Source organism: Bacillus rossius, chromosome 12 (assembly GCF_032445375.1).
Source record: "Bacillus rossius redtenbacheri isolate Brsri chromosome 12, Brsri_v3, whole genome shotgun sequence".
In the NCBI taxonomy this organism is placed as follows: Eukaryota; Metazoa; Arthropoda; class Insecta; order Phasmatodea; family Bacillidae; genus Bacillus; species Bacillus rossius.
The window spans coordinates 25,851,666-25,868,592 of record NC_086339.1 but is presented as its reverse complement, the minus strand read 5'-3'; positions in this window follow the sequence as shown (position 1 = coordinate 25,868,592).

Sequence of the window (16,927 nt, the reverse complement as noted above, 5' to 3'; positions counted from 1 at the left end):
AAACGTGTTACAAAAATTACTTACCAAAGTAGAACTTTATAGTAAACAAAAAAAAATATGAAAGAAGTATACATTTATGAAACACAATTTTTTTTATTTGAACACAATACCTGGGAAACATAAAAAATTAACAAAAATATTTATTATTTTCGACATATGCATTCTCACGGAACAAGATAATGCATTCAAAAATTTTTACTACACAAAACATAAAGTTTATGTTCAACTCCGTAGAAACCTTGACAGCCTATGTGAAAGTAGTGTACCGTTTTCAACAAAATTAGTTAATAATTTTTTTCATTTTGATTATTTCTTTCCTCTTCTTGTCCTTTTCATTTTTGTTCTTTATATTCAAATGCTTGATGCGTATATACGTCCTTGTCCTTACGAAGCAGTGAACAACTTTAAAAGGTAAGGTATTCCCTATTTCTTTCATAATTACACCTGTCAAAAGATCAAATATATTTTTATCAGTGGAAAATAGTGGACCATGAAAATCGTTGAAACATTTTTCTGCGACAGAAATTTTTTCATGAAATTCATTTTCGGGATTTACTAAGCCTCCCGCAGATTGTGTAGCAATAAAAGAATTTTCCGTTGTCAATTTCACAGAGCCGAGCTCAGGATGTGCATTTCTGAAGCGGTGAGCAACATAGCCTGCAATGTATTTTAACCCTTCGTTCCTTATCGAATGTTCCGTCAATTCAGAATGTTCATTGTGTTCGAAAGGAAATTCCTCTACACAGTCACTTGCAGCTAAAGTTTCCATTTGCAGCTTTGATGCTACGCCAAATTCTCTTTGAAGTAATAAGTTGTTACGTTCACCCACATATTTTTCTCCTTCGCAAACATGAGATGCGACCTCAAGCAAGCACGATTCTTCAGGTCTCTCATTGGTATTTTGTTTCTCAGAAAAAACTACAGCAGAATGCTTACCAAATACATAGTTTCTTAGCCTGTATTTAAACTCTACTGGTGATGGATGTGTATTTTGATGGCCCATTCCTCTGATATATGAAAAAAAGCATTCTAATACATCTTGATTAAGTTTAACAGTCGTGATGTACCGAACGTTCAGTGACTTATTTAAGTAGGCGAATAAATCTTTCAAAGATTGATTGTTTATCTGAATTCCTTTCTGAAAAGGCAATTTATGTTTCCCACCTATAACTCTCAGCAGTTCGATTGTGTTTGTCATTTCACATAAAATCTTATCCTGATGAACCAAACCTTTCCCGTATGCAGTTTGTGGAACAGAAGAATTAAAAATGTCAAACCAGTCATTAAATAATTTGAGAAAATTTGATGTTGGGATCACACTAGCGTCAGGTTCAATAAGGTTATTAGCATGTGCATACTTCAGTGAATACGAAACAGTGTTTAAAAATAATTGTGCAGCAATTTTGACTTTCTGCCTTCCACTCCCTTGGACATCAAGATGATTTTGGGTCAGTTTCGGTGCTAATTTTAGATCATGTGTTGATTTGCACAGTAGCTTTTCAATAGATGTTTTATCAATAACTTCTGACTTAAGGACGTAGCCTTTATCAATGAAATGATTTCGTGCTAGTTTTAATAAATGTGGCGCACCATGAAAAACATAAACTAGCCTGGTGCTATCATGAGGGTTTTTAAATGATGTGTTGCTAGGAGATATGCCGAGTTGCTTCCAAACAGCTAGATTACCTCCTCCCATGTCGCTTACTGCCGCGCAAACTTTGTAACCGCTTTCTTCTAAACACACGATCACTTTCTTCAGTGTTGTTTCAGACATGGGTTCGTCAAAATTATAGTAAATAGGTTGTTTCCAGTTACTCAAGAGGCCACGAGCCATTACAACTTGTACGTAATGGTAAGGACCTAGAATCTGTTGCTCTTTCCTGTCCATACATATCTGATTACTAATTTTCATCTCATCGAAAGAAATGACAGTGACTTTATCAAAATCTCCAAGTTCCCTGCTCTTGCATTTCATCAAAGCCACAACATCGTATAAAATGCCCGTGTTACAATCTAACTGCGAAGCCCACTTCCGTAGAGTACTTAAATCAGGTAATGGAAAATTAAGCTTGTTTCTAAGGTATCGATATGCTTTCGCACTTACACTCTTCAAAGAAATGGCAGCAGCAATATCGTCTGCAGACCAACAAATCCTTCGTTTCTTATTCTGTAAAATCAAACGAATCTGTCCCGGAGTGAAAAATCTCCCTAACACTTCCTGCACTTTAATATTAGAATCAGTGTACAGTGTTTTAATTGCTTCCATTTCTTCCTTCAGAGATGTCTTCTCTTTTTCTAATTCTTCATTTTTAATCAAAGTTTCTTTTACCTGTGATTCCAGTTCTCGAATCCTATCGTGAATTTTTCGAACATCATCCTCGGAACCAACAGGAGGCGAGTCTTGGCAGGCAGTAGAGACAGGCGGCAGTGATTCATGCTCTTCGGCGTTCGGACTCAGCCTGTAAAAACCAAGCGTTGACAAATGAAATTTAATAGTATTTAATTTTATTTACAAACATATTAGAGCTACTGAAATTCATTAATGCTATATTATATGTATTATTTTTCAAAACTTATATTATACTTTAATAATCACTTGGCAGTAATTGAAATAGGACTAACATTATCTCAACAGTATATAGACCTACAATACAATATGGGAAAATTCTAAACATTTATACTTCAGAATTTTAAGGTTATATATAAGCCTAATTCAAAAGTTAATTCACTTTGTAAGGGAATTTGCACGAGAATAAAATATACAGCAACGATAAAGAAATACGTAATTATAGGCGGTTAAATTTAGCAGAGTAATTCATTTGTGGGTTTCACAGAATTAATACGAGTGAAAATTAAATAATTAAATTATCACGATGATATAAAAGCATGTAAAAAATAAAAAAAAATATTTTCTCGGAAATATTATTTGTTAAATAAAAACAGAACGCAAGCCAGCAAAAAATACCCATAAACATGTTTTATACAGATATATAAAATGTGTTCTTCATCATTTAAAATCGCTCTGCATGTTAAATTAATGTAACTACTACGACAGATTAATGCTAGTATACAGATTTTAATTACTACTCACTCTGTTGTTCTGTTTGCATGTAATAGAATTTCCCTTACTAAGTTCTTCCTTGTTCTGATATTCTGTCTTTCAGTTCTATTTAACTGTACAGTGCAGGTAACGTTTGGAAGCTTCAAGTTAGGCACTGCGTCCTTCTTTAATTATCGAGTTTTCACCGGTGAGTAATTTAGCAGTTTCTCTCGTAAGCTTTTGTAGAAGCACTCTTCGCTAAAATGAGCTGAACATACTCGTGCTGAAAATGAACAAAACACGTACATAGATTATTGACAGCATAGAAACTTTTTAATTCTCGTGTAAACAATATTAAAAGTGGTGTATTATAATATGACTTACCGGTTTTGACATTAATTACATCTGCCCTTCGACAGCAGTTTATCCATAACTTCTGAATTTCAGAGCAAGTAGGAAAACGAAAGTATTTCACACTTTTATTTCGCCTACTGCTATTGTTGCACCCAAAGACAGAGCAGTATGACATGGTTTCTAAATAAAGTCTTGCATATATGTGAGTTGAATTATAACTTATAATAAACCAATACAAATAATATTATATATAAGTATATTTAAAACCGCTGCCGTCTCCTAAACATTTGACGAGGTCAATCACAGACAATGGCGTACCAAGAGCGGCAAACAACTTCCTGGTAAACACGTGCAGCGCTGCTCGTCCGGCCAGCGCCCGCCCCTCCAGGCGCATGGCCTGGCCGCCAGGTGACGTCAGAGGCCTAGGAGTGGAGGGAGGGAAGATGCGCATGCCCTTACCTCCTTTCTTCCTAATACCATGCGTATACACCGGGGGAAAAGAAAAAACTCCTGTACTTTTAACAAAAGATTCCTTTTGAAACCAGTTGTTGCCAAGAAAAAATTTTTGTAACTTTGTACAACTCAAGGCTTTGGTTATTTTTTGCATACATGAAACACGTTTCGCACTCTCTCTCTCTCTCTCTCTCTCTCTTCCTCTCTCTCTCTCTCTCTCTCTCTCTCTCTCTCGATAATACTGAGTAATTATTTTATATTACAAACTAAGTTACATTCAAGCGTAATTTCTTTAAAACTTTGGAAAGAAAAAAATATATTTATTGATTTGTTTGCCGTGCTTATTAACGTGCACAGTTACAACCGGAAAGCTATTCAGGGAACGGTTTACAAATAACTAACTGATGGAGGTACTGGGACAACACGAACCATAAATGCTCGGGTAAGAATCCGACACCCAGTATTACTGAGAACACTATTTTGTAGTCATGTTGTTTTCATTAAAATATGTATAAATTTACAAATATTTTAAGATTACACGAATATTTCTTTTCCATTAAAAAAATAAATACGGTGTACAATCATAACACCGCGGGCATTCAGAAGAGTCATTCTTAGCAACACTACCCATTTCACTGATATATGTAACTACCAGTCCTTAAGTTCGATTAATTAATTAATAATGATCTAACGATTAAAGCGTTGTCGACGTCATGGTACTTAAGGCCCAGTCGTACTGTCAAATATTTGATAATAGAGTTGGGGTGTTAAAATGGACGAAAAATGGCTTCCACTTTTCTCCACCAAATAAAATTGGACAGATCACTTCAAAAATGATACGCTATTTGTGTATAAGTTATATTAGAAGCAGAGTCTCCACTGCTGGTATTTTTGTACTGGACCTTGTACTTTTTATAAATATTTAGTGTTTTAGTAAGTTTACACAGATCTAGTACTTCTAAAAAAATTCTAAATGCTGTGTGATAGAAATTGTTTTCTCTTTTAACAACTTTGGTCAAGGTTATTTTTTTTATCCAATATCTGCAACTTGAAGAAACATTTTAGTAGTAGGATTAAACAACAGTAAATTAATAAAAAGTTACAAATTCCTTTAGTTAAATGGACTTACTTTTAACAAAACATGTGTAATATTTATCAGGTACAGATGTTACTGTTTCATTAATTTCGCAAGCTGTTACCAAACATAATTAATGTCAACTTTCTATTTTTTTTATCTCGTAAACTAGAACCATATGAAAGTGTAAATACCTATATTTATATTTTAAAAAAACTTCCAACAATTTTTCTCCAATGATTCCACTGGAATTTGATACTTACGTTTATAAAATATACTCTTGTATTTATTCATTACAAAAAAATATGAAAATTTTTGAAAGTTGAATCAGCAAAACAATTTTTATATAATTTAAGTTACAGTTCAGCTAAAAGCGTTGTTTTAACGAGTTTATTTATTATTATTTTTAATTTTCTTGGAGAGGGTAACCGAAACCCTCTTTTTTTTCCAGGTGGCTATTCGACTCCCTCTCCACCTTCTCGAACGTTTTCAAAAAATATTAAAGCCCTGGGCACAGCAAAGTCTATGGCCGCCCCTGCAGCGCATTCAAACCAACACTTCCGCTTAATTAATATAATTCAACATAAATTCGCACTTTGATTAATTAATAATTTAATAATTACCGCTTATGTCTCGTCGACATCGTCTTTAGAGAATACAGGGGGCGGTGTATTCCCCACTCCCTTATACCCCCGAGAAAACCCACCCCACAGTATTCATATTAGGTACCTTGTCACACACCGCTGGCGCGTGGTCTTCTCCTTGTGCACAGGGCAACGATGAGATTTCAGCCGTAAACCATATATTTATATGGTGGATAAATGAAGATACACGTGCAACGCGAGTCCATCGAGCGATTTCAAGAATCTCTACAGGCTGTTTAATGCGCAAAAATAAAAATTTCTAAAAACACTAGTTGTAGCCATTATAGTTAAAAAAAAATATTTCAAAGCAGTCATGAGGACTGCCGACAAGTGAAAACGTTTTCGCAATTTTTACGAAAAAATATTTTCACACACAATTTTTTTTTATCACGTTAGTAAAATAACTCCTAAATTACTATAAAATACGCATTGCATAGTAATTGTAGGTATTAAAAAAAATTATGTTCTTAATTTTTAGGTTATATTGCTACAGAAACTCTGTTTTCTTCGTTATTCAAACTATATATCTATATTAGAATAGTAATATATTTTATACTCACTTTTTAACTGCACAGTAATCGTATACTTAAGATTTAAAAGCGCAATAAGTTATACTAATAGGAACAGATATAATGTTATCGTTAACACGTCACGTGACCATGTCGATGACGATTTACATGAATTTACTCCCTATCCAAACCTTCCCATAGAACTTTTCACTAAAAAAAACCACTCATCCGCCCTCAGCATATTGTTAAATGCTTGTCGTAAACATACCCAACTATAATAATATCATCGATATTGAGCAGTTTTCATATCGCCTGGTTTCCTCTGAATCTGTGCACACCGTATGTGTGCCTAGAAGGTACCCCCCCCTCCCCCTCACAAACACGTGTTATTTATTACTTTATAGTCGGAGACACTTAAGACACGTTCACGCTGGAATCACAATAGCGCCATTCGTGATTAACGACATGGACACGAATAAAATAATTATCTCTTCAGTCTCGTTCGACCCATGTGACTTAACTGCGATAGAATTTGCCGACTTTATTATTATTATTATTATTCGTTAATATTTTTGTTAAATATATCTTTGAAATTGTGTTCTCACAAAGTGATGTTTCCGAATTAACGTTGCGTTTGGATCAAACATATTTGTCTCAAATATCGTTGAAAGTATGTAAATATTGATGGCTGTCGTATGTGTGTGGAATATGCATTGCCCAGAAACATTTATATCATAGATGGGCCAATCAAATCAAATTCGAGGAAAAAGATTATAAGAAAAAATTTGAGGAAATAAAAGTAAATCAACACTGGTAGGTAACCTTTTAAGTATACTAGGTAAATTTTTCCTTCAATCCTACCCTGTTACCATTCTTCGAGATAGTTTACTTCACACATGTAATTACATAAAGAAAATTAGTTAATATAGTTTTTTTTTTTTAAATTTCTAATACCTACATTATTAAGTTTTTGACTGTTGTGTCCTATATTATGATTCGAGGGGTATATTCGAGGGACTCTCTGGGATTCCAATTCGAGATTCCGATTCGAGAAAATTGGGATTTGACCCATCACTAATTTGTATGTAATCGTTTATTTATTTTTCGCACGAGCGGGTATAAACCACATGTATGTAAACAAAAAAGCGGTATCTTTCTATCAAATCGCGTGCTTCGCGCTGTTTTCTGTCTATTCCCGGATTGCACCACGGAGAACCGCGAGCTCCCACGGTGTTGGGTGGGGGGGGGGGGGTGGGGGGGGGGGGAGCAGGACAGTCGAAGGACGGCGGCCAATCAGCGTGCGAAGCAGTAGAGACGTTGCGAGTATCGTGCGAGGCCTCAGCGGCGAAGGACGCAAGACATACACGCCAAATCACTCGTCGGCAGTGGCGACATTTTGATTTCTCAGGGTCCTAACACTATGGAGAGGGGCCATACCGATGTGTCTGGCGAGTATAGAATAGCCACCTAATGAAAATCCGGGATTTTTTTTTTTAATATACGCTCGAAAACAATCATTTTAAGCCAACCTGGAACTTAAAATTGGCCATTATGTTTTTTTTTCTAATTCATCTGAGGAAATTTTGGTGTTCTTTCAAAGAAAACTTATACCTACTTGGGTTGGTTCTATTAATGCCGACGATCAAGTTCCAGTGAAGTCACGTCATTATATAAGGCAATAATATCATTGAATTTTTTATTGGATGAATCATGAAAACTCAATTGAAATCTAAACGTATTAGTCAGAACTTTAGATTAGATGATAATAATACTGATATTTGTAATTTTTGTAAAAAAGAATGTAGCATCGTCTATGCTTCGTTACTGGTTGAGCTTCTCTCGGTGGCATGTCTAATGACGGAACTCGTATCACAGGGAAGCGAAACGCGACCTTAATGGCCAGGTCAAACAGGGCAATGGCTTCTCTTGCAGAAGGGTTACCAGTTACAAGAACACAATCGCTGAAACTGGAATACTTGTTAGCACTAATGAACGGTCAGGTTTATTCGTGAAGAACACCGGCTCCTAAATATAATTGTACTGGATATTAAATAATTCTTTGGTAGTCCCGTTAAAATCTATATTGACGTCTCCGATAACCCGGCACGGGTGTGGTCCCAAACTTACGAATGCACCCCTCCGTTTGAACATAAATCGTGCCTCACGCGTGTGCCAGATAGCATTTTGTTGCAACAGACACCGCTCGGCAGTTTTATCGGTCACATACAATCAATCGCGTTAACTCTCACCCCCTCCCCCCTCCCCCTCCCCTTCACTCTCCCCAGTAAAACCCACTCCCTCTTCAGTAGTATATAATAGTATGTCCGGCGGCAGGAGTAGGAGTGTGGAGCCGGCAGCCGATGTCCGCCATCTTGGATTTAGACATCAAGGCGGCCATATTTGATGATGACCTTTGACCCTGACCTTGATACCCGGCCACCATCTTGGATCCGTCAACTTAAAAGCCGCAATTTTGTTTTCTAGAACTTTCAGCCATTTTTAATTATGACGTCACCGTTGTAATTTTCGTTAAGGCCGGCAATTTGAAAATCCGTATTTTTTTATGCTAGAAAATCGGGGAAAATTTTGAAATTAATAAAAATGTTTAGTTAATAAAATCTTAATAAAATAATCGGCATTTTGAAATGTTAGGTCCGCCATCTTGAAAATCCGTATTTAGCTAGAGTTTCGAAAAAAAAATTCTTAAAGTCATAAAAATAATCTATTAATGTAAGAGTGACTCAATAAATTTCCGTCCTTGGTTTAATTCTCGGCCAGTGATAAGAGTAGGTAACTAAAACTTAGATTACAAATTTTGTTTCCCAATACCTTTCGTGGAGTTTATTAATCATTCACTCTAAGAAAAAAGACTCTAGACAATATACATGTCCGACAAAATAAATGCGTTGTCGCTGTGTCTACCATGGAAGTCTAATTTTTAGATACTTGGAACACGTTCCAACCTGGTATTTCTCAATGTTAGGCGTATAGACCAAGCGTCTCCGAACCAAGATGTATTTTTCGACGATGCTCTAAAAACATTATTTAACATGCATTGTCCAATGTCAGGCGTGGTCTCTGGACCACGAGACCAATCATGATCATGACGTATGGCTAAAGAGAATTTTTACAAGGAAGTGAACAAGTGCCACTTCCAGTGTCATTTCCATAAACGTTTAATCTACATAATCGTCCAAAAAGCATTAGTACATAGTCTAAAATTATATTTATTATTTATTTGATTAACTATTATTTACGCTAAATACACCAAATATATTTACTTCTGCTCGATTAGCTTGGGAACAGGAGCAAACGCAGAATTTTATTTGGGGGAAGGAGGGGGGATATAACCCCTTTGCCTGCTGTTTGCTATCAAATTCTTCCCTTTTGTTGTTGGGGATGGTAGAATATTTTTTTTTAGAATTTCGGGAAAAAAAGGGGAGGGGGGGAGGGTATTTATTCCAGTGCTTCGTAGACATGATATGCAGTTGTGAAACCATATTTAAACGATTTACACCTCCTTAGGGGTGTGATTTCATAATGATATACATTTTAAATGTTAATTAAAAATTTTCATCAAAATATATTTAGTAGTAAAGACGTAACTGATAAATAAAAATCGAAACTTTCACGTTTATGTATTAGTAGGATAGTGTATAATGATATATATTTTTCCTATCTTACCAGGAAAAAATTAATTGGTATTATTTTTGTACTTGATTTTTCCCGGACAGTTTGTACTTAGGCCTAGCACACATGGAGCGTTGCAATGCTCGTTAGAACGCGCGTTGAAGGCGGACACTTTACTCGCGTTGAAGCGTCCGGTCTCGCGTTAAATCAGCATCAAACATGACCATATGACCTTCTCCATGGCAGCAGGTCTATTATCCTCCACGAAAGCGCGCGTTAAACTGAACACTAGGTAGCTCGATGCGCGAGTTAGCACGTGTAAGCCTTCATCTACACCTATAGTTATCCCACTAACGTGGGTTAGCTCCAGCACGCGAGACAACGCTCCGTGTGCATCGGGCCTTTGGAGGAGGGGGGTGGTGGAATAACAAAGGTCACTTCGTATTACTTTTAACGTCTTGGTTGCACCCTTGAGTGCGTATGCAGGTTCTTAAAACTGTGCGTCAGCGAAACGAATCACAGATTCCCCATATTAGAGTATAGTGTCTCGTTTATCCGACATTCTGTACAACCTGACGTCCCACAGTAAAAAAATAAATAAATAAAACGCATCAATCGGCGACAATAACTGCAAGTTGCGAGCGTGAGCGAAGTTTTTTTCTTCTTTTGCTCCCGAATCTACTGCAGCTAATTATCAATCCGACCTTTATTCAGTAATTTTTTTTTTCTGTTCTGTTGTAAAACATGATTATTAGGTTCGTAATTTGTAAATTCCTAAAACAGTTTGACGTTTAATAAGCGTTTTCTTAAGTGAAATTAGACCTTTCCATCTTGCAATTTCAAGTATTCTGATACTGCTTGCAATACAGATTCCGTGCTCTTTGTTTTTTTTGGTTCAACATAGCTTTGGCTACTTGTTGAAGTAAACAATTGTGAACTGGTGTAATTATCATGATACCTGTAGTTTTAGTCGCCCGCGTGAAACAATAAGTTATTTCCTCGTGGCGCTTACAGACTATATCCTGTTAATAAATACGTATGTATTTGCAACAAGGTATGATTTATGCCTTAACATGCCATACATTGGGATAAATAGATCAGAATTAGAATTATAGCAAAAAGAAAAAAATAAAATCCAAGGTGGTGGGGCCTTATCCTTATCCGACACTTTCGCTTTTCCGAAGTTTTTGCCGTCAGTTTTTTGTCGAATAAGAGAGACACTAATGTATTCATATGGATTCCAACCCCTTTCTCTGCCGTGTTCATGCACAAGCACGCATGTGTTCAGAACTTAGGAGTCGGTGGGAATTACTCGCGACCTTGAACCGGAGATAATGACGGCAAGGTCGAACTACACGCTTTCGCTCAGCACGTCTTCGCCTCTACGGCTGGCGTGGAGTGAACAGGACTTTCACTCTTACGCGGTAACTTTAGAAAATTTATGCATGACAGCGTGATCTTGAGAGCGTATTTTCACTGCAGCAGAGGAAAGAAGGATTTTGTTTCTTATTTTTTTCATACAGAATGTTTCAAAGTTTGTAGTGTACCATTTTGTAGGGCGATAGAACGCAACTATAGCGCATCTCATCCCTTAGATTGTAGTGTGCATTTCTTTCTTTACAATGCACGTTTTCTGTTATTAACACTGTTCTTGTTTCTGTGTGCTATGTTGTCAGATGCACGCTACATCAGAGCGCAATAGTTTCAGACACAATGTTCATGCTTCCCTAGCATTGCCGTATGCCACCCCGTACGTGGGATGCATGGCCTTCCTTATCTTTATTCACGTGTGCATCCATCTAGTTGAGAGACCAACATCACAGATGACGACAGTTGCTTTGAGCCGCAATTTTTTTTGGACCGTTTGTTGGTAAGCGCCCTCTACGGTGACTTGTGCTTGTCTTGTTGCATTCTAGTAAGTTATGTACCATGAATTTTCAAACATCCAATACTTAGTACCTAATTTGTTACTAACGGTGTTACGACAAACAAACTTATTTTTTTGGTGATTTTTTTTAAGAATAGTTTTAAATTACCCCATACAAAACTATACACTCCTAGAGATTACAGTCAATTTATGGACTTTTCAACGAATAACTACCCTCAAATAAAGAGTTGTTGGTTATTTCAAAACGACGAATCTTTGTAGAAAATGCTCCATTATTCCACTTTCCAGTTCTGTTTTTCGGCATAAACAATGTCAACACACACGTGGAATAAAGAATTTTTTTTTGCAGTAGTCTTAGCATATATTTTAATATTTTATATACATACCACAATTATTCTGGTTGATTTATGTTCACATTAAGTGAATTTAGTACCCGTAAATATACGAGAAAAAAAAACCACGATCAATTTACGAAGATCCCTGGATAATTTGTAACCAGTGTTCATCATTAATTTATGGTGAAAAATTTTAATAGCGTAGTAACTTGGTTTTCTTCATTTCCCTTGGAAAAAGTGAATGAGACATCTCAGTACACTTTGTCTCAGTTGCGAAACGGCTGCAGACGAGATCAATTTGCCGGATTCTCCCCGACTTGTGCAGCAGCGTGTGTTTGAAAGGCATGATCGCCGGTTGCCGCCTTCGGGAACTGCGTCACAGCGCTCGTAAGGACGACAGCGATACAAGCCCTGCCTAGCCTTCTAGGCCTTCCGGCCCGGGCACACAAAGAGATCACGTTAGGCCCGCGCCGCGAACCACGCCCGCCCGTCGCGACAGGTTTCCGAATACAGAGATCACGCCGCGACTATTATAACCAGCGTGCTTTTCGGTACCCGCCAGATGGCAATCTCTTTACGCGGTGCCCCGAGCACAGCTTCGTGCGTTTCCGCCTCGTCCCCGCCGACCGACCCGAACGCAGGCCCGATCACTCCCGAAGATACCGGAGTTTGACGTCCGATTATCTCCGAAACCGCCCGAGGCGTGGGTGGCGGCGTGCGAATGATACGGGACAACCGCCAATCAATCAGAAACTGTGCTGAGTTCGGTATCACGTGTGCGATTGATTCGAAACAAACTGTAATGACACATGAGTTTCTTTTCACTGCACACCTATAATTAAGAACACATTTCTACGTGCCTACCCTCCTACCATTCAACATAGAGTCACAAACGTTTTCATCGACATTTTCCCCGTACATTCGTCACGGTTTCTTCACCTGATGACGATAACGTAGTGATGAAATAATGGAGCCAGTAATTTGAATATTTTTAAATGGCACCTTTCGTGCTGCCTATGACAGAATTCTGTTAGCTTGGGGCTGTTGTTATTGAGTTGGTGTTATGTCCTGCTCGGCTTCGACCAGCTTGGAGTTAAGATTTGGTAGCTCGGCATTGTCTTGATAAAAAAAAAGTTATTTTTTGAAACGAAGTTTGTTTTGTTTTTAGTACTTAGTTTGGGTGTGGAATATTGGATGTGAGGGTGGGGGGGGGGGGGGGGGGGGTTTCTCTCAACTCACCTGAGCGTACCAACCATTTGTTGGAGAGTTCGCGTATTCAGGTAAATTTTGCCCGTCAAACGGGTCATTCCATGGGTGTAGATCATGACGAAGGGGGGGGGGGGGGGGGGGGTTTGGAATCACCCTCCCTGAAATCAAAGTCCTTCTATGAAGCAGCCCGCTTGCGCTTGCAAAATCGGTAACTGTGAAATGAGAATGATAAACGTTAAATTCCCCCAATATTTCGCAGTTAGTCGTCGGAAATGACCGGACAGTTATTGGGGTGAATGAAGCCTACGTTTCACCAACCCTAGATCAGTTCCGAACATATCCGAAGATTTTCTCCCGCTCATGCAACTTCGTGGTCGAAGAAAAAAAAAACACTTTTTTTTTGTGAGATTTCATACGGTTGCTCTGTTTTTGAGCAATTTAAAATGTAGCTGACCTAACTTTATCAATTTTTTTTTTATTTCAGGTAAGATGATGTGCGAATATCTACCGTTCGGCGAACGGTGATCCAGGGGGGGGGGGGAGGGGGAAGGGTGAAGAGGGGGGGGGGGGGCGAGAATTTTATTTACGTAACAGTCATTACCTAACCTACTTTTTCAACTTTTACAAACAGAAAAAAGAAAAAAAAATCCGAAAAGATGAGCGAACGCAAATTACGCGGGCGCCTGACCCGGGCACACACGGCGAGGCGTCGTAAACGGCCGAACAGTTATCGGGAGTCGACGACTTGACGAGCGGACGTGACGTGCAAGAGGCCAGGCGACGCGCAGCAAGCAGGGTCGTCGACCGCGCGCCGGCCTCGTTCGTGCCCAGGGCGGGAAGCCTTCTTTACCACACACGAGACAGCCAAACGAACAGATCTTGCATCTTCGGGTTTATTTTTTTTTTTTTTACGAGACAACGTCTAATAAATCGATGAACGCCGGCTGCACGCACGAAAAAAAGTGTCCCGTTACGCACATTGTCCCGTTACGTTCATTGTACGCTTGCGCCGCATCTATCTCTCTTCCGGCTCGATTGGAACAACCATCGTGTTGACTTTTTTCGGGGCACATTAAACTTGAAAACACTCCCAATTCGTTTCCTGCTTTTCCTATCATCGTCCTATCTTTAACAGAATAACACAGTTTGGAAAAATGTTAAATGGCAAACGTGTATAAAAGTTATAATTAAAATAATCTGTTCGTTAAAGTAATAAAACATATTTGAATTAATGAGTGCAATTAAAAGTAAATTTATCAATTAAATTGTAGATTTCATTTCACTCCTTCTTTGTATCCATACAAAATAGTGATAATTCAATAAAAATTATTCAATTTCATTCATCAAAGTATGCAATAATTTCATCAATGTTTTTTTTTTTTTTTTTGTTCATTGTAACTCATGATAACTAATGGTCAATTAGGTTAGGTTAGCTACTTTATAAATACTTTAAAACATTGTGGATGGTTGATTTGGTTAGGATAGCTACATTAAAGATACTGTGAAATCATGTAAACGGTTTCCTAGCCCTGGATAGCTACATATTAAAAAGTTATTTGCTAAGCAACCATAAAATTATTTTACAGTATTTTTTAATGTAGCTATACTTACCTAATATAACCAACCGTCCACAATGTTTTAAAGTATTTGTAATGTAGCTAACCTATCCTAATCGACCGCAAAATTTAATGCCACACCGGTTTATACAATGAGATCGAACGGGGAAAAAAAAGCGAGCATGAACTTGGAGGAACTTCGGGTTTGGCTCTCTCGTCTGTGAAAAGAAGATTGCTGACTGGCGGCGGAGTGAGTGGTCAGTGTAACCACTCATCACCAGGGGCGCTTGCGTCCCTGGTCACTAAATCCAGTACTGGACAATTAGCAAAGCGGACCACGAGTCCAAGTGCCCAAACCCCCGCATGGTAGATTCTTTTCTACTCTGTCCAACACTTCATCCAGACCATCCTCTGCCTCCTGTAAATTCCTACACGTAATGCATGCCAAATTGCATCCCGCATGAATGTGCCCAGGCTTCTCCCTGTGTCTATGCAGGTTTTACCTGGGCCCAACCTATCTCTAGTTATAGTCTAGATTTAAGAGTGAGGGGAGTTAGTCATGGCGCCGATCGTTGCCGTGGCTGGCCAATCCCCTCCTAGCACATGATGCATGCTACCCTCTCCCTGCATGGTTAATCCCAGTATGACTAGGCGTATAGGCTTCGGCCTGAGACGCACCTAGGTCCCTCCCTAACCCGGACCCCTCCAAAATACACTTAGTTTTAGTTAGGTTAGGAAAAATAGAATAATTGTGAAATGAAGGCTTCCCTCCCAGGGCGGCCGGGGTGGGGGGAGCCACGCGCCGCGAAGGTGGGGGGGGGGGGGGGGGGGGGTGGCTACGCGGTGCCGCGAGGGTCAGACAATGGCACGTCGGAACGAAACAGTGGCGCACTGGTGCGAAACGATGATACATTTGCAAAGAGTAAATTATGGTGCACTGGTATAGAACAACAGTACATTTATAACAAGTGTCTAAAAAAAAAATCCGTAAATAGTAATTCGAAAATATAAAGTAGAACACGCACATGGAATTATTGCTTCGTTCATGCAATACGAAAAATTTAGAACGCTTTTGTCTTTTTCTTGCACATAAGCTGAAGTAACTCTCAACATAAAGCTAATTTAACTTAGAGCACTACCTGCTGTTAGTTTGATCGAATAATGCAATTTTTTTTAAGTTAATACTTCTTTGGACGCATTATGAAAAAAAGAAAAAAAATATGGGAGTAAATTTATGCGATGCGCGCGCACCATGCAACGAAATTTTCACAGGATGAAAAAAAAAGCTACGTACAAAAAAAAGGCTACATAAAAACAACTATATATGTGATTTTTAATCTTATATTTTAGTCATTGATATTGAATACTAGTACCTACATATAATTAAAAATATTTATTTATTGTGAATATTAGTGAAAATATTTTTTTTTTCTTTTTCAATTGTATTTTCAAGTGTATTTATGCAAGTGGTGTTTTGTTCCCGTATGAATAATTTATTTGCATTACAAATATAATACTCTATTATTCAAAAAATAATTAAAAATTATCAATTAGAACAAGCATTCATCTATTTCTAATAATAATTAATTAAATTTAATTTAGATAATTCTAAAGTAAATAATTAATTTAATAAACGTTTATATTTAAATATTTATTTTATTGAATTTATATTTTACCAACATTTTTATTATGCATAGTAAATATAACTTCTATCGCGCGTACATAAGTACACGCGCTTTTTTTAAATTTTTTTTTACTTTCTTTTAATGATTCTTGCAATAAGGAAGATTGGTGTAGTGTAATATTTTGAACTTACACCATTGCTGTTGTACGCTTTTTTTCGTAGAAAAACCCCCTCGATGAGTGCATAAACACGCAGAGAAAAATGCCGTCATCAGCCTATGTTGGCTTTTGTTTCCTGAGGTTTCTGGCGACGACAATCATTATACTAAATGTATACTTATGGTACGCAAGACTCGATAGTGGTACGTGTACCGCAATGGTGGTACGTCCAATATTCGCCGCCGCGCTTGTTTATCCGGCTCGGGTGGATGTTAGTTTGCAGTGAAGGTAGAGGGGTAAAAGGGGGGGAGGGTTGGGCAGATCAGGGAAGAAAAAGAACACCTAACCGTAGGCCCGATTTCCCGCCCCTCCCCACGCGCGCTCGTGTAACGAACAAATCGTTAGGTTCGGCGCCGGAACGGCTGATGCAATCTGGACCCCGGTTGGCCCGT